This window comes from Uloborus diversus, chromosome 10, assembly GCF_026930045.1.
Source record: "Uloborus diversus isolate 005 chromosome 10, Udiv.v.3.1, whole genome shotgun sequence".
Taxonomy (NCBI): domain Eukaryota; kingdom Metazoa; phylum Arthropoda; class Arachnida; order Araneae; family Uloboridae; genus Uloborus; species Uloborus diversus.
Window position 1 is genome coordinate 49,874,655 of NC_072740.1, and position 21,255 is coordinate 49,895,909.

The following is a 21,255-nucleotide window of genomic DNA, read 5'->3' on the forward strand; positions in this document are numbered from 1 at the left end:
CTTGCTGGTAAAATCAACGGATACTAAATATCATTTGAGAAGGCGTTTTATTTAGAAGCTAGAGAACAGGTTAACATGGGTGCAGTTTAACCAGTAACGTTCTTTTGTTATTATTTTGAAACATCCAAAAACCAAATCATCGACGAAAATGCTATTTCCTCTCCTTTTTTTTTTTTTTTTTTTTGATCCACCGAATTTCTTACACCATTTCTTATTTTTAAGAAATATGAAAAAAGATATTTGTTTAATACAAAATTAGTCATCAAAACCTGATTCGTCGCTTCCATCGTCTTTTTCATCAGTGTTCTCAATTCATACACTCCGTATATTAAGAAGCAGAAGACTTATGATTTCAGATGAAAACGGTTTGATCTTTTTATACTAGATTAATTCTTCGACAGCTATACGTGCTTCCTTAAATCCCTCTGCTTGCTTCTCTCACTTGATTTGATAAAATCTTTAGTTAATCTTCGGTTGCCAAGGTTTCTCTGTGTTCCAAAAATCAAATTAATGCTAACTATTGAACAACTGATTATCCTTTTGCAAAACACCGTTCTTCTACTTAATTAGCAGCAGTCAATTTTTGTTTCAAGTTTGACCTAAAATTATTGATTTAATAGATCAAACTCGTTGTCTGGGTATTTGGTAGTTTCTGTGAGGTGCTTCTAAAAAATATCATTTTCTTATCCATTTTCTTGGATGAAAATTTTTGTATTAAATCGTATAATGACTATTTCGTCATTTATTTTAACTTTCTAGAAGATTCTGAGAAGAAACGAGAACGTGTGCAAAACCAGTAGAATATCAAAAAATGTATACCAATAAGTTTAAACCTGCTTAAAGAACGATGGGGGGGGGGGGGGTAAATCCTTTTACAACCATTTTAAGGAATCACTCCTAGCAAGCCCCGGCACACAAATAAAAAGCTTTCGATTTGAAATTGTTACCAAAAATCAAATGACTTATTTATAGTTGTTTAAAACAATAAAAAAAGATATTTCGTCAACTAAAAGGCATATAAAATGTATTTTTTAGTTAAGTACATTACTCCGGCTTCCATCTGTAAAAGTGTTATTCTTTAATTCCAAGAAAAACGACTGACACAGCGGATAGAATGAGTAGAACAAATGCAGTTTCCAAGAACACAGTAGTGCAGATTCAACAATATATGACCGAGTTTGGAGGGCTGGTATGCGTAGGGAGGAGCTGGTATGACCCATATTGTAGGTTGAGAAACTTTATAAGAAGGAATACGATGTAGCAACTATTCAGGTGTTCGAAAACCGATACTTGAGTAAGATTGACCATAGTTTCCATTTTCGACTTATGACCAGGTTTTTGGTACAAATACTCCTCTGTGCGCCGACAAGTGACTTGTAGATTTAATTTTGATCGTATCTACAAGCGTATTTCACTCAACGAAAATCAGAAAAAAAAAAAAAAAAGACTCAAAAATTTAATCAATCGTATACTTTTTCTTCTTTGTATTTTCAACTAATATTCAGCTTCGCGGGATATGGGATACAAAAGGAACTCTACTAAGCATTTTCACATCTTGAAAAAGAAAGAAAAGAAAAACTATAGCTACATCTATGTTAACCTAAAGCTTTTGGTCGAGCTTTTGCATATCACACCCTCAAGCAAATTCCTTTTTTTCTTCTACACATGAACCCGTCTATGTTTTAAGCTAAGCAACTTGTTTTTAAACATTACTCGGCGCTCATTTAGATTTTGCGATTAATCGAATAATATCGGTTTACCTTGCAGACGATTTTTTGGATTTTAAATTTGCATCGCATACACTGCTGAAAGAAATTCTGCTGGGGTTTTTTACACATGAATGGGAGTATTTCGTGTTGCTTTCGGATAAAATATATACATCCTCTGCCCCCCACCTCCTGGAAAAATTAGACATGACGACCCTGTATGTGACGAATTCTCTTGATTTCTATGCTCTTACTCAAGAAATGATTCCTTTCCAAACCAGAAACTTATTCCGCTTTCTCTCTCTCTAGAAATCCAACAAACTCTGCCCCCCCCCCCCCCGTTCCCCAGTGTTTAGACCTCGTGACGGATAAATGGACTTCGCGGTTGTATTATCATAAAAGTATAGATTAACACAATCTCTAGGGGGAGGCCCAAAATCAGATCTTACCGTGGGGCCGAAAATTTTAAATTACGCCACTGAATGTCATTCTCGTTCAAAATTTCTTTTCGATATGGTATTTAATGTTTACCTATTACGAAACAAAAATATATTATTAGGATGAATAATTGATTATCAGTTCATTTTGGGGAAAGGTAAAATTGCCTTCTAAATAAAAGGCAATTTAAAAGGTATTTTTTTTTTATTCAATTGGTTTTAATTTATATTGAAACCAGTAACTTAATATTTGCCAGTTTACCCATGATAATGTAAAATTTAATTGCTCAGTTGTTAAATTCCTGATCCTAATCGATTTTATCTCAATTGCGTATCAAGATAGGCTTATAAAATAAATAAATAAATAATTAAAAAAAAATGAACAGAATTACGGGTATTTTAAGACTTAAAATATAAGGTGCTTGCAAAAATGTACTCAAAATATGGGGTTAAGGATTTGCACGGTTTCGTAGGAGTAACTACAGCTATTGTTCTATAACAGTGGTTTCCAACCTCTTTGAGCCCATCGCCCCTTCTAGAGATCTCGACACCTATCGTCCCCCTTTCTTACGAAAAAAACCATATAACTTAGCGCTAGAGAACATCGATACCATTGAAAACATTAATGTAGAATTTGAATGTGAAGTTTTTGATATATATACATAAGTTACAAAAGTTAGTACTTTACAATCAGTTAGTTTGATATACATACAAGTTTATGATAAAACATAAAGTAATTTCATCCAGTCATTCTTACACTTAAAAAATAAATATAAATACATAAAAGTACGTTTTTGATGTTATTTTTTCCTTTCTTTTCGAAAACGAACTCGGGAACGAAGGGGAAACACTAGACTAAGATCATGGATATACTTCTCAAGAACAGGCGCACTTTTTTTTTAAATTTGTTGTTGGCGTTGTTTTTTTTAAATTGGAATAAGGGGAAATTAAAAACACCGACACTTCAAATTGAAAGAAAAAAAAGAAAATAAATAAACAAATGAAAAGTGAAAATTCGTAAACCTAACGATGGATAACGAACCATTAGGAAGCTATTGAACTTTAATGTTTTTTTTTTTTAACTTGTAATTCCTTGTCTGAACTCTGAACAATCGGGATGGTATACGTTTTCAGTTTTGATATTTGCTGGCTTTTTTAATCTTACTATTTTGTCTTTTGCATACTCATCACCTCCTAATCGCCCTCTTGACGATCCAAATCGCCCCTTAGGAGGGGATTGCCAGAGGTTTGGAACCACCGCTTATAGCTAAACATAAGTTTAAAATGAGAAAAGATGAATGTATTTTTGAAATTGAAAAGAAATATATTCCTCATAATCCTTTAAATTTAAACATTAAATACGTCGGAATTTCGATGTGGCCAGTTTTTTGACAAATTCCTATACTTTAGAATAAAAAAATTTAAAATAGAAATCCATTTATAACTTGAAAAGGAAAAATTATATCAATTGGTTTATATAATGCTGGAGTAAGCTTAGGTACTGCCTCATTAATGTGCCACGACAAATTCTTAGCGTAACACTGCTGTAAAGAGCGCCGGAGCAATTAATTTTCTGCATTACCACAGTTTCCTTTAAGCTCTCCGAGAGATAAACATCGGCATTTACGAAAATAGCAAACTGTTTCCCTTGAATTTCAAGCCTTCGTCTAAACTTCCTATATAAACTTAGAATTGTAACACAGGGATATCTTGGCCCGATATTTATCGATTTCGCAAAGTAATTTTGGAAACATATTAACGTTGAGTTTTAGAAAAATATTAAACATTTTCTCCGCTTATTTTGTTTTCGTTACGTAGAAGTATTTCGCAAATTTTCACATCATTCTGTTCCGAACGTTTTATCTTTGCAACATGGAGCTTGAAGAATTGCTAAAAAGAAAGAGTGCAATACTTACCTGTTCTTCAAGAACGAAAGACTCAAATGCGAATAGGAACTTCTTATGATAATTTTTATCTGCTTCAGCGCCATAAGATGCGCCACTTTATGTAATTTAAAGTGTGTACCAGTGCTTGGATATGCAAAACCCAGTTTGGAATTTAACTAGAAACGTCCTAATTGGGAACACTTTACTATTATTTTTATTTTATTAAAATATCATTTTTTTTAAAATTATTTTTATTCAATGGGGGGGGGGGGCGGCATTTGTCAATATCGCTTAGGGCGGCAGAACTACTAGAGCCGGCCCTGGGGAGGTCAAGACCTTGGAGTGTTTTTATTATTCATAAATCTATCTCATTTTAGACGCAGTTCCAAAAGACACATTTTTATTAACACTTTTATTAGCTTGGGGGGGGGGGGAGCGGCATTTGTCGTACTTTTATTAGGGGGGGCGGCATTTGTCAATATCGCCTAGGGCGGCAGAACTACCACAGCCGGCCCTGGGGAGGTCAAGTCCTTGGAGTGTTTTTATTATTCTGAAATCTATCTCATTTTAGACGCAGTTCCAAAAGACACATTTTTATTAACACTTTTATTAGCTTCACTTGTATGTTTGTGAGTAACTCTCCTTTGGACTAAGAGCTAGTGGCCTATTACTGTTAGTACATTCCAACACTTCATGAGCGTTCGTAGCCGAGCGATCTAAGGCGCGGGTCTTCGCTGACGTCCACTTCCGGGAATCATTGGGCTAATCCCGTCTACACCAAATTAAAATCTTGCAACTCAATTTTCGCTCACTTTTTGTAATCGGATTCTTTTAAAATTTGGAATGCAACCTCAGACCCAATGACAATGCAATATTATATAATCAAATTAATTTATTAACGATAAGTTATTCGTTTATTCTAATTAATACGCTTTTATTAGCTTAACTTGTGTGTTTGTGGGTATGTTTGTGGGTCCAACTTTCCTTTGGACAAATAGCCAGTGGCTTATTAGAATTACTTACAATGTACAAATCACAGCTGCGGAGTGTAACAATGTTTGCACATGAATTCACCAGAAAGCATTCAAAATGTCTGATGCAAATAATGCAATAGAATGCTAAGATACATTCCATTATAGAAATCAAACACACGCACAAAGATTTCATTTAAGAGTTACAAGTGTTAGCAATATTTAATATCTAAATCTTATTTGGAAAAAAAAAAAAAAAGGAAAAAAAAAGTAATAAGGACTTTATATTGTTATATTTTTCAGAAATAAAAAATACAAACAATTAATTTTTGATTATTTAAGTACAAATAATAGCTTAAAAAACTAAAAAAACACTTTTTGTAGCAAAATGAACTAAAAAGTTCAAAATAATCTTTGGATGACAAGTATAAAGTAATTGATAAAACACTTAATTTTACTGTAATAAAAAAAAGTGTGTGGGGGGGGGGGCTGCCTATTTACATTTTTTCATGGATTAACAAGTGGAAGAAATTTAAGACAACTGATAAGAAGCCCCCCCACGCTTTTTTTTTTATTTACAGTAAAATTAAATGTTTGGTCAATTACTTTATATACTTGTCATCCAAAGATTATTTTTAACGTTTTAGCTCATTTTGCTACTAAAGCGTGTTTTTTTTTTTTAGTTTTTTTAATTTAAAAGACAATCCCGTGTTATCTTTGTTAGTAACAATAGGGAAACGGTGGAGGCTCACGGACCCTCCACCGGAAAAGTTTCGAAAATTGAAACAATAAAAATGCAAGGGCTGTGGTAGCCCGATCGGTAGAGTGTCGGATTCGGGGCCGGAGGGTCCTGAGTTCGAACCTTGATAGTCGTAGACCCACCGTCGTCATTAAAGGGGACTGGGCGACGTTAAATATGCTCGTGGTCTCAATGTCCTCCAAGTGAAACGATACCCCTGGGGGTGCTAGCGCCAGGTAGCTATTAGCTCCTGATCTAGTTCTAAATTCTCATTAACTGTTCGATCCGGTGATGGTGCTGCCATCTATCGGTATAAAAAAGTAATGGAGGCAAGGCACTCAGTATGCAGTCCTCGACATAAATACAGTTGTAGTCAGTTGTGACTCGGAATCGGAACAAAAATGCACTTGTGACTGCCCCTAGAAAATTTTTGATACTGAAGATCTGAAAACGCAATTTTAGGCTACATGTTGAGACGTTAAGGGAGGAGGTGGGGGCATTCCCTAGGAAATTTTTCGAAGCTATAAAGCTTAAAAATGAGCGTAACAATGCTCAATTTCAGGGCTAATACGATTTACAGAGACAACTTTTTATTTAGAATACCCCCCTCCAAATAATCCAGGATAGCACCCAGCGTGGGAGGAGCCATCCTTTTGATTAGCCTATCCACTCTCTTCCTATTATTTTATCCATCTTTTTCTATTGACCGTTCTTGAATAGTAAATACTGCAGGGAATTTCAGAGTCTTCAGCTTCAGGCGTTCCAGAACTTGACATAAGTTAATGCTCAATTTATTTCTGTTTAATGGCCGTAATTAGCAGCGTGGCAGGTGGGGGGGGGGGGTCACAATTTTCAAGAACTCTTTTTTTTAAGTCATATTACCAATGTAGCATGGTAGGTTATGACATGTAAGGACTGATATGACCTCACCTTCTCCCAGAAGATGGAATTCTTGCTGCGCTAGTAACCGCAGTTTTCATTAATTTTAAAGAATTTTTCGAATCAAATCTTATTATCTGTTTACTGTACGGTATACTGTATTTAGTGATAAAATTTTCCATCAATTCTTTCATAACATTTCTTGTGTATATACTTTTTCTAGGAAAATTCCGGGATCTGGAGTCTTAGAAGAGCCATTTAGGCTATTTTTACCCGACTACGGCGAAACCAAAAGGAAGGGTTATTGTTTTTAGCTGCCTATGTAATGTCTGTTCTTCATGAGAAAAGCTCCCGCCGTAAAGTCTGAGCCCGTCTACTGATATAGAAATGGACTTTGTTCATTTTCTGCAAGGTTTAGCAAGAGGGTTTTTTTTTTTTTTTTTTTTTTTTTGGCGCTATTCCGCCATTTGTCTTCTCGCCTTTGTGCAGTCATACCGGTTTTTTTCGGCATTTAGCTTTCCTTGAAAAAATGAGACACGCCTCGTTGCTATAGCAACAGACAGGTATAGACATTTCGGCGGGGGCTCTCCTCGTGATGGCAAGACAGTATGCTTTTGTATTTACGTATGTTCCACCGTAGTGGCTCAAGTATTCATCCAATTTCAATGAATAAGATGTCAATCTATTCGTCACTATGGCCCGGGTAACATAGGCTACATTTTTACGAACTTCAATAACAGGAGACGACTTTTTTTTGCTTTTAGCAGTATTTGTATCATGTTCTGCCGTAGCGCCGAAACTATTAATACAAATTTTACGAATAAGGTGTCAATCGATTAATTACAAACAGACTAACATACACTACATTTTAACCAACTTCAACAATAGGAGGAGTCGATTTCACCTTGTAAAATTAATTTTCATCCCTTGTAATTTCAACCTTTTTTTTTTTTTTTTTGGGCAGGTTTTAAATAAATTTATCAATAACCCGAGTATGGGAACAATAAAAGTTTGGTGTTGATTACTAGTTAAGTCTTATTAAGTAAGATCAATCTTTTAGAATTACAATTTTCTATCAGTTTGATATAATAACAATAAATTAAATTTACCATTCTTGTTATCAAACTAAAATGCTTGCTAGTTAAGCGTGTATTACTCACGCAATTATTTTGTTGTCCATCATAGGTTAAAACGGAAAATATTAAAATAAAAATAATTAAAAAACTGGAATCCGACTACGGCAAAAAATACTAAAAGGTAAAAAACAAGGTATTGTTTGATATCGTCTTATTGAGTAAAACAAGTCATTTGATATTCCTATTAATTTAGTTCTACTGAAATCCTCTGTCACTTTCACATTAATAACATTATAATTCAATTCAAATGCCGTTGTCGTGCGTTGACAATTACAGGATTTTTTTTTCTTTTTTTTTTTATATCAACGCCAGGCTCGGACTGGCCCGCCTGCCAACCTGCCCGAGGGCAGGTGCGCCCTTCCTACTTTTTAAGATGAAATGCAATGCAAACGCCTTTGCTGAAAAACAAAATAAAACTTGTCTTGCAAATTCAGAACGAAAGTTTTCTAATTGATTCGAAAGCTGTCATACCTTCCCCTTTTGAAGTTTCGAAAATTTTCCTCCGAGCCCGCTTTCCCTAATGTTATCGTCTAAAATTTTTCGTCTTTTGAGTTTCAATTTCGAAAAATTGCCGGGAAAAGTTCCTTCTACGCCATCCCCTCTCTTCCCGTAATGTTTCCAAAGATGACCAATAAGAGCGTTTTTAAGACTCTTATTTCAAAAAAAAAAAGATAAGGGAGAGACCTCGTATCTTCAATCAAAAAGACTGCCTATTCTGGAACTTCGATTTCGAAAGCGTTCTGGAAGAAAGTTTCGAATCGCATTTTTTCCCCTAACGTCATTAAAGATGGACGGCAATAGCGTTTAAGGATTAAAATTAAAAAAAAATTCTGGAGCTGGGGGGAGGCCACTAGACCTTCTCTCTTTATCTTCTAACATCATCGAAATTAATCTAACTGCATTTTTGAATTACATGAACAAGTTTATTATTGTTGGTAGAGTAGGCAGTGGTTGCCGTTTGAATACAGTTGTCGAGGCGTATGTCAGTGAGTTTTTCTACTTATTTTTGATAAATTCCATAGTGGAAAAGTTGAATTTCGTATAGATATGTAGCAGTGCGCATTTTATAACATAATGACCACTTGACATCAATGTCGCCTAGTGAAAAAAAATATCACTTAGAAGATGCGAAATCAAACCACTGGACGACTTCAGAAATTTCGAATGTACTTATTCATTACTAGTCGCCTGCGGCGACCAGCTGGTCCGCCTTTTTACGCAATTCGCCTTTTTGTGCCAGGGTTGCCGCTTTCGGCGGCTGATTAGACAATTTAGCGACGGTATTAATCAATGTTTTTCTCTATAGATCAATATTATCATTCGCCTTTTTACGCCAACGTTGGCTTCTTCGGCGGCTGCTTAACTAAATTTTGTGTTGAATAAAGTATTTTCTAGATCTATCTCCCGTTATGTCCTTTGTAATATTTTTAAAGGGGGGGGGGAGGCACAAAGGGACTCTTCATGCAAATTTTGTCGGAAAATAACAAAAAGCACTTCCACTTTTATGTGAAAGCATTGTTTTTTCAAAGTCATGGTGTGTGTTTGTGTGTGTGGGGGGGGGGGGGGGGTCATTGATCCTCCGTTGAAATTCCTCTATTTCTTACTGTCCATCTACTGTATCCACCTCTATATTTGTCCATATATAGTCCCTCTTTCTCTCTATCTATCTATCTATACGATCCATGCATATCTACCTCTGATAGTAATTAACAATCCTTTTCTGTGTAAAAAAAAAAGTTTTTTGCTCACTTAATATCATCTCTCTATCTACCAAACCTAACCACCAATCCCTACAAAAATCATGCAAAATACCGCGGGCTTTATTTATTTACTTAAAATTGCACGCAAAAAAAAATGCTCTAAATACCCATAAATATAGCAAAACGTCCAGAAAAAAAAAAAAAAAAAAAAAGAAGTTGGGAAAATAAAGATATGAAATCTTTGAACGTTGGAAAAGAAAAAGTGAAGAGAAGGCAACCGATATCAGTTAGGTCACGTGATTAGGAAGTGCGGAACTCAGCCGGCAATGCTTACAGGTCGCGCCGTGTTCTGCATTTAAAAAATTATAATAAAAAAACTTTTGCGTATTTTTAAAAACTTTTTTCTTCTGAAGGGGGCAGAATGTTTTTACTATTACCAACTAAAATTTTGGAATTGAGGGCTCAATACTTTTTGCAGGATGGGTTTCGAAAAAAACTAAACCCAGAAAAAAATGCGAAATAAAGGTTTTTTCAAAAATTTATAAAAAATACAAAAATTGCTCTATCTTCAAAATTTTTTCATTCATCCTATTTAAAATTAAATTTCCTACACTATAGTACAAAAGATATTTGTGTGGTGCGATTGGTTCGGGGTCTGTGGGGTAAAAAGTACTAAAAAGTGCGAAAAAACGCATAAAACATTAAATAACTTTTTTTCTAATTAAAATATCAAAAATCGAAGCCCGAGGTGCACAACTTCAGCAAAAACTACACCTGTATACCAAATTTCATCTTTCTAGGCCTTACCGTTTTCCCGAGATGCGCGCCACACACACACACAAACATCTTATTTTATTATATGTATAGATTTTTTGTAAATTGCCGTTTTTGGCACTTGATTGAAAAAACTAGTGAAACGTGCCTTTACCTAAAAGTTAACAAATATGGCCTACAGTCAAGTTTTTACAATTTCAATGGGAAGTCCACAAAATCTCTCCTCTCCCAAATAAACAAAAATCGTCTAAAATTGTTACAAAAATTCCGGGAAAAGATCATCAAACTCTCTCTCCCCCCACCCCAACACATCACAAAAAATCGTCTACAACTGTAGTTTTATGACTTTAATTAAAAATATTTCGCAGGGGAGAGCTCCTTGACCCCCTCTCTCCAATGCCATCGAAGATTTTCAAAACTTTTGAATTTTTGGAGCTTCAGTTTCGAAAAAATCGCCGGAATCGAAAACTTTTTCGAAAATGTCGCTAATAAGGGCTTTCAAGTACGTTTTTAGATCTTCAATTTCGAAAAAATTCCGGGGGAGAGCCCTCGATCTCGAGTCCTTCTCCTAACGTCAATGAAGACCCACTAACATCATGTTTTTGAAGTTTCAATATTGAAAATTTGACGGTTTTCTCCTGACTCCTTCCCTTTCCTTTAGGCTACCAAAGATGGCTAACCATCGTATTTCAAAGCTCCAATTTCCAACAATTTCCGATGGAAAGTTCCAAACCCCGTTTCCTTCCCCCTCCGTCATAAAAGATCGCTTACAACTGCGTTTTTAAAGCTTCAATTTCAAAAAATTTCCGGAGAAGAGTCCCCATGTCTTTCTTTCCTCGTCTTTCAACATCATTCAAAGATCGTCTAAAACAGCGTTTTTGGAACTCCTACATGTTTAAAAGTTCTGAACCCCCATGTCTTTTGCTACGTCATCACAGATGGCCTACAATTGCGCTTTTGGGACTTCAATTCCAAAATTTTTTCCGGGGTAAAGCCCCCGAATCCCCTGGTTTTTAGCAATACTAAAATTGCGTTTTTGAAGCTATCATAAAACGACTGTGGAGAACTCATGTCTCTCATCATTCCCTTCAAGAACACAAAGATAGCAAATAATTGTGTTTCCGAAAATATATTCTTAAATTTCAAAAAAAAAAAAAAAAAAAAAAACAGAACGGGACCCCCCAAACCTCCCTTCCACTTGTTAACCTCCAAATAGTCTAAAAATGCGTTCCGAACAAAAATTTTCGGGAGAAAGCCTGCAAACACTCCTTCTTTTGCGCGAATATTAAACAAAACTCAATCAGTAAACAAATCCAAAACTATCTTCAAATTTTACTTACAAATGCAATTTTAGTATTTCATTATGTTCGGTACGTAAACTGGTAAAAGGAGATGCCATTTTGGTGCTGCAACCTTTCTTTCATAAGGAGAAAAGTACAATTGAGGACATGAATAACAACTGAAAAAACTTCACGAGTTTTCAAACGAATCAAAAGTTAAAGAGTTTAATTTAGATAATAGATCTAAAATATTAGTAGAAACTCTTTTTTCAATTTTTTATTCTTGTGTGTGTGATACTCGAAACACTTATAACTTTTATTCAAACTCTTTGGACGAAGCACATTATTCGAAAAAAAAAAAAAAAGAAAAGAAAAACATGCTTCATTTCTTAAACTTTTTAAATTTTTTTATTTTTATTAGTTCCTCCTCCCCCCTTAATAAATTACTCAATCACCCCTCTCAACAGGATCGTCTGGATCCGCCACTGGTCGCTCCCCTAAAATTATCGTCTATATCCTTTCCGCGATCCCCCCCCCCCCCCATTGGTATGCGCCTTCAGAAAAATTGGGGTATACGCCTTTTGGAGGACTCAGTCCGACCCTGATCAACGCACGACTACGGCATATGAAAAAGATCTATATAATGATGATAATGATATCATAAAATTATGATAATAGTGACTAAATTCTAATTTAGTCTCTTATTTCTGTAAGATTGTATCTTTTTTTGTGAAATTTGTTTCTTCGGTTTAAATGAGTAAACAGTCTCGAACAAACTCTGAAAGTTTGTTCGAGATTGCATATAAACTTTCAGATGCATTCAAAGATTGAATGGCGAGAAAAACAATTATTTTCAGAGCAAAATGATGAAATCAAAGTAACAGCTCTTACTTCGAGTGTTTACTTCTCTTTTTCTTATCCTCCCGATTTCGTAGAATATTGAACTTATATTCAAGTGTATTGATTTCTCTGAAAACAAATTCCTTCAAAATTATGATCTCCGTGATCGAAAGTATGAGTGAAAAGCTTTCTTCACAAAATCATTGTCCTGCACTGTTTATTTATTATTGTTTACTCTTATATGTAGTTTTAGCAAGCTCAGGGACTTTAGAGAGCCAGGGGTTATTACACAGCAAGATAAATTTGATGAAATTTGATCAAAAAAGCTTGAAAAATAGATTGTAGTTCTTTTAATTACATTCTAAATACATTTATTTCAAACAGTAATAAACGTTTTAATCGTTGTATAGCTAAAATATTTCTCAGTCATCAGTATTAAATTTTGCGTAAGGACCAGGCGGTATAGTTGCATAGAGCCCGAAAGGATCATAACCTTCCTAACAAGACCGAAGAGAGCCTAAAATAGTAGCCTGTTTCAGGCCCTTAATTTTGAGAAATTTCCGGGTGAGAGCCCGTGTTTCCGACACTCCTCCCATATGTCAACCATCAAAAAAAGATAGCTTAAAATTGTACTTTTTTAAAATTTACCGGATAGCCATCACTTTTCCGCATTTCATGGCTAAACAAAACACCTTTAAAAAATTGCTAGGGCTTTGATTGGAAGCAATTTTAGATAGGAAAAAACCCATTCCCCAATCTAAAATTACCAAAGATAGCTTTAAAATACATATGTATTTAAGAAGACCTTAAATTACCATCTTCTAGTTGCTTCTTTAAAGCCTAATTGTTAAAAAAATTGAGAAGCCCCCCCCCCCCCTTGAAACCTCTTGCTTCCCTTAACATCACCTAACCTAGCCCCCAAGAGCAGTCTAAAAGTGCATTTTTTATCAATGACGAAGCCAAAAAGGCCCCATTTTGAAAACTTTCAGCTGCTTCATATTGTTTTTAAATTTATGTACATAGAAGTTAACACGTAATTTGAAATTAATTCCCCAGATGATTTCTGATGAACATTTTATGCATAAAAAATCGTTTTTAGTAATGAATTCCTCTTCACATCTTTCTCTAGCCTACAGATAGCTTACAATTGGGTTTGAATTTCACGAATTCAAAGTTTCAATATTGAAGCTTCGAACAACGGCAACTCTGTGATTAGAGCACTTTTGCTAAGGCAACCCTATGCCATCGGTTTTGTAATATTTTTAACTACATTTTTTTATATAACTTATGTGGAAACTCGAAGAGGGTAAATTACTCATTTTTGGGCGCTTTTTAGTCCTGGCAACCCTGGTTAAGGACCGGAAACAGGTACGCAACCTTAACTTTAACGATTTCTTTACAGCTTTACTTTTCATTTATGACAATAATATTTGGAAGCTCGATGAAGGTAAATTACTCATTTTCGGGTACCTTTTAGCCCCTGGCAACCCTAATTAGGGACGGGAAAAAGGTAGGCAACCTTACTTTATCGTTTTATTTACAGCTTTTACTCTTAATTTATGACAACAATTTCCAGAAACTCGATAAGGGTTAAATTATCTCCCTCATTGAAAACATTTTATTCCCTGACAACCCTGATTAGAGAGCCGAAAAAGTCAGGCAACCTTAGTTTAGCGTTTTATTTCCATCTTTTACTCTTCATTAATGATAAAGATTTCAGGAAACTAGATGATGGTAAATTACTCATTTTAGGCACCTTTCAGCCCCGGCAACCCTGATTAGTTCACGTGAAAGAGGTAGAAATTCTTACTTTCACGTTTTATTTACGACTTTTGCTCTTCATATATGGTAACAATTTTAGGAAACTCGATGAGGGTAGGTCAAGCCTAGTGGGATCTTAGACTATTAGTACAGATCAATGGATGCCTGCAAAATGTGGAATGGAATTTCAAATGGAAATAGTTCATTCAGTTTGATACGAAAGGATTCAGTCCTTGCAGAAGGTTGACAGAAAATATAATTTTTCGGTAATATATTTCAAGAAAACGCCCAATAGGGAACGTGAACGTTTCAACAGAATATGTTATTAGAACATACTCTATTACATTAAGATTAAATGTCTAGATAATATTCTGTTGCTCAATGCTTGACAATATAGAAAACGCGTGAGAGAGTGAGTTACTACAATAAATTTCAATGGAATTCAGTTGCACTTATTAGAGGTGAAAACAGTCGGGAAAAAACCGTAAAATTTCCGAAAAAAAAAAACGTTTTTTTTTTCCGAAGGGGTTTATTTTTACTCCGGAAAAATTGAATTTTTTCAACTTTTCAGGCAGTTTTAATCGAAATTTTCAGCAAAAAGTAATTTCCTCCCCCACTCCCTTCTTGTATGTTAAAATACTGTCTAACTTGGATAATACAAGTTGTTGTATGATAATATAATTTGCATATCGTCGCCTCAGAGCAACAGTAGGATATCTTAATGTTACTTCTGGGATTAGATGCCTCAGTGTTGTTCTGAGGCGACAATATAGATAAAAAAACATTTAATACTTTTCGCAAAAAAAAAAAATATCCAAAGCCTGACTTCGGATTTTGGCGATGTTTGACATTTTCTAAGGTGCTTGGAGTGTCTACAGACCAAATCTTATTGTTCTGGGGGGTTATGAGCTGGTTGAACGGTAAATCAGTGAAAGGTATCCCCCTCTTTCTGCGTGGACTTGAGGCCTGTCTCAAACGTTCTGGCATCTTTGGAGTCATACGAATGCCTGAACGTTTTGGAACTCGTTAAACCTCTGTTTGAGCTGTTTTTGCCCTTAATCGCACTTATCGGTCACAAATTCTCATCTTACGAAGATGAAGAAGCATTTATTTTACTTAAATAGCTATTTAAAACTGTCGCTAAGTGCATGTTAGGTAGAAATCAAGATAATAATAAGGTCACTTTGCAAATTAAATACAGACTGATAACGGTTTCGATCTCTTGATGAGAATTGGAAAGCAACCCCAGAAAATCCGGAGTGGTCCTCTTCTTGGTTTCCCTGAAAATAATGTGTGCAGCACTGGAAGTGCTGAGTGACCATGATCCACTTTTGAGCTTTATTAAGATCATTTTAGCCCTCTTGTTATACCAGATGGGCCCTGAGTATAGTAAGCTTTTTTTTGTTAAAACCTATTTCTATTTCGTTTGGAAAAGTTTAAATATATATATATTTTTTTAATAGGGGAAAAATGAATGTTTTGGAGTTCTGGGATGGGTTTTAACCCCAAAACTCCTATCTTGGCTGTGCCACTGGCAGAAGAGCCACTGGTGCCACTGTGCAGACAGGAAAATATTCTGGGAGGGGTTTTCAAAATAAAAAAAAATAATGCTTTCTTTTTCTTTCATTACTAATGTGAAAATATTATTTAACATATTTAACCGAACAGTTTCCATGGTTCATTAATTATTCATTTATATATCACTAGCTTTAAAATAATTAATAAATTTTTTGACATCACAATGACTTTAAAACGCAATAAAAAAATTTTGAAAAAAAATAGAACCGACTTCAAAATTGCTCTAAAAAGTGAAAAATAATTTTATTTTTTAAACACCATCGATAATACTTTTAAACATAATTTTTGAAGTTGGCGCAAAAACGATCGATAAAATCATTCACAGCCATAACTCAACTACAAGTATAAATTTAACCAGGTCCAGTTTCTTCACTACCACATGCATTACGCATTAATGACAGCATATTTGAGTAACGATATAAATGTTTCGTTCCTAACTTTGGATGATTTTTTGATAAAAATATGAACGAAGCATGGTTACAATGAATTTTACTTTTTGTTTTTGTGCCAACTTCAAAAATTATGTTTAAAAGTCTTATCGATGGTGTTTAAAGAATAAAATTATTTTTCACTTTTTAGAGCAATTTTGAAGTCGGTTCTATTTTTTTTTTTCAAAATTTTTTTATTTCATTCTTTTTAGTGTAAATGTAGATATTTCAGTAAAAGTAAGAAGTTACCTAGTAAGAAGTTCGGCTCTATATCACTGTATTGCTTTAGAAAAGCCTTTATTCAAAATTATCATTACAATTACTATTAATGTTACTGTTATATGGCAGCAAACTTTTATAACAATGAGTTTCATATTGTCGCGTAGATGAAGATAGCGAAGACAATGTGAAAGCCAAATGAAGCGAATACTCGTTAGTCTCGAGATCTTCCAGACTTGGAAAGATACAGAAATTAATACAACATTCGAGAAAATACGGGAAACAGTAGAAACAAAATTTTAGCAATATTCACTTTGTCCTAGTTGGGATTTGAACCCGGGTCGCTCGTGTGGGAGGCGAGAATTCTACCACTGAGCCACCGTTATCCACGTATGAAAAGTGCGAACTTCGCTACAATATCATTTTAATCATTTAATAGGGAAATTGCATAAAATTTACTGTTTTTTGCCCATAACTTTTTTTCTAAAGAACAAATATGGTCAAACAAAGTAATGGGACCTAAGTTGAGCCATCCCCTATCCATTAAAAAAAGAATCATCAAAATCGGTTCACTAGGTGAGACGCTATGAGTGGACAAAAAAAAAAGAAAAAAATAAACATACATACGGTACGAACTGATAACCGCCTCCTTTTTGAAGTCGGTTAAAAAGGGATAGGGGAAAAGCCCAATATATGTATATTTTTTTCGAATCCCAGATCCACCTTTTTTTTATTTAAAACCTCTTCACATAACAATGTTCTTATGACTGTACATAAGAGGTAATCTATTTAATCGTTCTTCCGAAATCGCAGTACAGAAATTCTAAATCCAAGGGAAGAATTAGTAATTAACCTTAGAGGAGAAAGTTTATTTAAATAGCAATTTAAAACTCTTGCAAAATATTTATGGTTCAAAATCAAGAAAGCTTGGTCAAATGCAAGCTAAAGATGGTTTCAATTTTTGCAGGGCTGAGTGACTGTAATCGGTTTTTGTGTTTCATTAAAATCATTTTAGCCTTCTTGAACCAGTACAGGTGCTCATCACAAAATAAAGCTTGAATTGGTAAGAATAGAAAGTAATTTGTAATTTTTGGCTCTCAGTCAGCAGTAAGCTATTTTGTCAAAACCTATTCCGTTTGGAAAAGTAAAAAATCGTTTTTTCCTTTATTTGTGCGTGATGGGAGAGGGGAGAATTTTTTGAGTTATGGAAGGGTTTTTAACTCTCATAAGCTATACTGAAATGAAAACTAACGCAAATCTTGTCGCTAGAAATGATGAAAGTAAAATTAATTCATTATCAATCAAGTATAAACTACTCATTCACGTCTAAATATTTTTACGTTATCAAATTAAAATAACTTTTTTTTTTCAATATGCACATTTCCAGTATGTATAATATATAGTTTATAATGAACATAACTGAAGAATGCACAATGATCTTTTTATACTTATTTCTGTTTTAGTGAGTGCATTTACTAGCCAAATTACAAACAACTGTATCGTATTAAATACACAAAACAATATACAAAGCATGTATAGCATTTGAATGGAGTACTGAAATGGCCAAGAAATTTTCTTTTTCATTTCATCCCTATTTGGTTTGCAGGAATTTAAATATATTGTTTCTCTGATTTTTGAGGAGCAGTAAACTATATAGATTTTCTCATTAGTGTGATTCCAGTTAATAGTTGTTGCCATATTTCATTTTGTGTTTTTCGTCCCATAAACAAGTTATTACCCGTTGAAATCAGTACAAATTTTACTTTGACCTTGAAATTTGGCCTGTTGCCATTATTTTGATTATTAAGTTACAGCTATAAAACTTAGCATGTAAGAATATTATGTAGTCTACTCTCACACAAAATGTAAAATTAACTGCCATTAATGCAATTGAAATAGATTTGGGCTAAAGTGTAAAGGTCTAAAAGTCCTATTTTTAACTACAAAAATGACTTAAGATGACCTCTGAACAATTAAAGTTCAAGATTCGAAAAAAAAAAAAAAAGTTTTAAACATCTTTCATATGCAGCTTTCAGGGATATGAATTTCAAAAAAAAAAAAAAAAAATAAATAAATAAAAATAAAAATAATAATAGTCGAGCAGATTTTTCTATCCCATAATATCATATGGATTGACTCAGATAGGAAAAAGATTTACTGCCCCCAAAAAAAGATGAAATAAGTTCTAAACTGTGTTCTATCCTTCTCGACTCTTTTAGAAGTAACAGATGTGCCAAATTTATGTCATTATTTGCTTGCAGGTTATTGAACTCCAGGAGCAAAATTTCTGTACTGTAAAAACAAATAAATTGCACCTTCTTGTCTCAACTGTAGGGTCACAGTTTACATGTTATACAATGTTTAAATATAATAGATTTTCAACGAGGGAGAGGATGAATAGAGGTGAAATTGTACTGAAAGGTATTAAAAGACAAGATTTTGGAAATAAATGTTTTCTTTTATAATATAATTTATCTTTTCACCTTCAGTTTCCCCCCAGTTACATATATGGCATACATAACTCTCAGCAGAAGGGTTAGGTTAAGCAGTTAAACCTACAAGTTGGTTAGCAAGTAAGATTTTGAAAGACAAAAGTAAAAAACTACAGAGAAGTGCATAAAAAACTGATTCACTGATGCACAATAGCTTTGACATTAGAACTAATTGAGTATTTAACTGATACATTTTCAGATGTGCAGTAGATGTAGTTTCATTAAATTCTTACAGAATTATACAAATGGCAGATTGCTGGTTTGCAGATTAAGAAATGGAAGTTGGCTTAAGCTTATATAGTAATGATTGAATACCTCTTTCAACATTTATGACGTCAAATAAGCATCTTTTACAGTTTTTGTTTAAATAAGTTATTAAGACAATAATGATGCATCAAAATCTTTTTTTGAGAATTTTTATTAAGAATTATGAGAAATGAATTATGTTACAGTTGTATGTCTGACATGATGTCTAAATGAACATTGTTAGTAATTTAAATCTTTCTATGTAATTTACTTTCATCATGATGAACAAAGTTTAAATGGATTTTTAGAAGTACTGCCAATATTATTAGTTAAACTCTCTTCCGAAGACATGCATGACGTCCTAGATATTTACTAATGCAAAGTTTTGCCCTTAAATCTGGAAGAAAAAAATGCATAATTAAGAATGTTCTTAAAGACAACTTCTACAGTATACAGGTATATCTAGTACTTTTTCAGTTCCACAAACTTTTCCCTTTAATTTTACTAATCTAATTTGATTCTTGCTTTTGAGAAGGATCATTTTTCACTAAATGGGCTGAACTCTCAGATTTAAGAGTTAGGATGCTAACTTTGGAAGACTAGTTAGCATTAGGTTGTGGGTAGCTGTAGACGGCATAAATATTCCAGAGATAAAGGAGGAAGTTTCAAATAATTTTGGGGGACTCAATGGTAAGGGAGGTGGGTAACACAGTTGGGAGAGTAAAGGGTAAGGTGGCTAGGTGTTGTTTACCAGGGGCTTGGGTAAAAGACGCTAATAAGGTTGCTAAAAAGAAGGGAGTATTCAACAAAGAGGACATGGTTACTTTGTGAGTGGGAACGAATGATGTAGGCCACAGTAAAAATGAGGAGTTTTCAAAGGAATGGGAATCCCTGTTGGATAAAGCAACCAGCTTTTCAACGAATGTCCAAGTGGTTGGTTTGCTTCCCTGGTATAGAGTGCATAGGAGCTGGCTAAATCAATGTGGTAGGTGTAAGAACCTGCTACTTATGTTAATTTGCAAAAAGCGCAATATCAGGTTCATTGATGTATGAATCACTGTCAACGTGATTGGATTGGTAGGGATGGCCTGCATCTGAGCTCTACAGTGGTCAAAATGGTTAGTGGTTTAATTTTAGGGGCTTTGGAGTCAAAAAACTAAGTTTAAGTGAGGGCATACACTGGTGGACAAAATAGATGGAAGGCATTTTCCAAAATATCTCAAGAAATACTGGATAAAAATTAATGATATTTGGTATGGATATAACTTATAGTATGACAATAATGTGTGCAAAGCAAAAGTTAAAGTGTCATTCATTGGCAAGAGTTATTGCTAACAGTCCAATGAGGACTGCACTCATGATAAAAGATGGCAATGAAAGTGTGGTTTGTATGGTGTGTGGCTACCTGTAGTATGGTGTGTGGTCATCTCTGACAGAAAGTCAGCCTACACAACATATGTATGCTGTTAATAAGAGAGTAAAGGAGTGTTTGTGAAAAATCCTCTCAATCTTCGACCAGAGCCGTTTTTAACTCCGGAATGGTTCTGGGTGGGGTTGGCATATCACAATAGCCCTTCAAAGAACATCCCAAGCATAATCAATGGGTTTAAGGACAGCAGATTTGGCTGGCCAATCCATTCAATGAATATCTTTGCTTTCTAGATACTCCTCAACCAGGAACACATGTGGTAGGGCATTGCACGTCCATAAAAACGAATTCTGGGCCAACAGCACCCCTGAAAAGACACACATACGGTTGTAGGATCTTCTGCCTGTAACTCTGGGCGTTCACGGAACGTGTCAAACACATGGAGTGGTGTGCGGGTATTTTGTGCACAATCCCTGTGCAAACCATCACTCCTCCACCAGAATAGTGGTCTCTTTCCATGATGTTACTGGAATTGTATCGGGTCTCAGCTTCCCTCCATATGAATATTCGCCGAGAATCAGGTTGTAGACTGAATCTGGACTCATCTGTGAAAACAGCACTAGCCCATTGGAGCTGTGTCCAGTGCTGGTGCTGTCTGTGCCATTGTACATGCTCTCTTTTTTGGGAGGAGGTGAGTGAAAAGAAAATGACGGGTTTCTCGGCATACAACTCTCTTTCACCGAGCCTCCTGGAAACTGTCTTCTTTGAAACTAATGTTTCTGTGGCAGCAGCGAGGTCCCTAGACAGTTGTGTT